This window comes from Periplaneta americana, unplaced genomic scaffold, assembly GCF_040183065.1.
Source record: "Periplaneta americana isolate PAMFEO1 unplaced genomic scaffold, P.americana_PAMFEO1_priV1 scaffold_24, whole genome shotgun sequence".
NCBI lineage: Eukaryota > Metazoa > Arthropoda > Insecta > Blattodea > Blattidae > Periplaneta > Periplaneta americana.
In genome coordinates, this window is record NW_027185505.1 from 99,634 (window position 1) to 101,121 (window position 1,488).

A 1,488-nucleotide genomic window follows, 5' to 3' on the forward strand; every position below is an offset into this window, starting at 1 on the left:
AACTTCACTAGTAAAGTTTAGTTTACACGTTTGTAAAATTACTCCTTCGTTGTGAAACAAACATATCACTTGTAAAGAGCGCAAAATTTCATTCGTAAAGATTTGATTTCCTTTGTACAGTCCACCTTTACAAACAAAGATTGTGAAACAGAAGTTTACAAACAGAGTTCACAATTTCCAAAGATTGTAAACTTTGTGAAACACCCCACTGGTGAATCAGCACGCCGAGCTCGATCGAAATACAACCAGTTACTATTATTTCCCTATCGTTTTTTGACATTTGATTCCGCGTCCTACCTCTTTCATTCGTTACTAACCAACAACGCCAATAGCAGAAGGTAACGCAAAAACAGTCACCGGTTCCCCGATGCATGGCTTTCTCTCTCAATGTCAACTGAGAGTTAAAAATATTCATTATAATATGCACTTTCCACTCACTCCTCAGAATGTCTTCTTTATTTTTATTTATTTATTTTTTAAGATATGTGAGCTACGTACTGTATGTCTGATGTTTTGCCATCGTACATTCAAATATTTATATTCACTGTACAGTACAGCGAACTGTTTATACTTACTGTACATGCTATAACTACTTCTCCCAACTCCGCTATTGCTATATTTCCTAAACTAAACGCTGATATTGAAATAACGCCTGGTCTGATAATGCAGTCTGTTTAAATTTCTACCGACCAAGTTCTGCCCTTCATCATGGGAAAACAACGAGCTTCTTTAAAGGATACAACTACTAGGACAGAGATATTTTCATTATGGAATTTGTACTACCCACTGAAATGTAGTAACTAATGGGATTTTAATTAGCCATATATGTACAGTATATTACATTCTTTACCTAAAATGTCTCTAACTTCTAGGGAGAGCGCGAGGTACGTTCACAATCCCCTGAATACATATTCCCTTCTTCGAGAAAACGCAGAGAAGTGAACCGTCTCATATGAATATGCTACCAGTCATAAGTTTCAATACGGAGCTGCAAGTACTTAAGAATTATCAATTACTCTACAATTATGCAGCGGCGTCATCATCCAAGCTATAGCTGGAATAGGGAAGGGAACATAATATCCCATAAGTCTTATTAGAACACGCTGGAAATAGTGACGTAAAAAAAAAAATCGCCAACGGCACGTGGTGTTCCCAAGCGGTCACCCATCCAAGTACTGACCACGCCCAATGTTGCTTGACTTCGGTGATCGGACGAGAACCGGTATTTTCAACATGGTATGGCCGTTGCCGATGAAACTGCGTAATCTGTAGGCACTTGAGGACGATGGGATTGGGGTGCACTCGATAAAACCTGCACTCGCTCACACACACACGTAAACTGCCTGCTTAGACTCTGTACCTAAATTACCAAGCTCGTTGGATGTCATTGGGATAGATGATAAATCTATCTATCAACGGCAGTTTGGTTACGTTTCAACGTCACACACTGCTGGATTGACACGGGATTAATAAAACAGCTAGTCGGCA

The 1,488-nt window shown here is 39.2% G+C and overlaps 1 non-coding gene across 1 annotated transcript; it reads right to left on the minus strand.

The window, feature by feature from the left end:
* Positions 1 to 1,131: 1,131 nt before the first annotated feature.
* LOC138693855 (5S ribosomal RNA) lies at positions 1,132 to 1,250 on the minus strand. The gene has a single exon (XR_011330541.1). It is a non-coding gene; the product is annotated as a 5S ribosomal RNA (ribosomal RNA).
* Between the last annotated feature and the right edge of the window lie 238 nt (positions 1,251 to 1,488).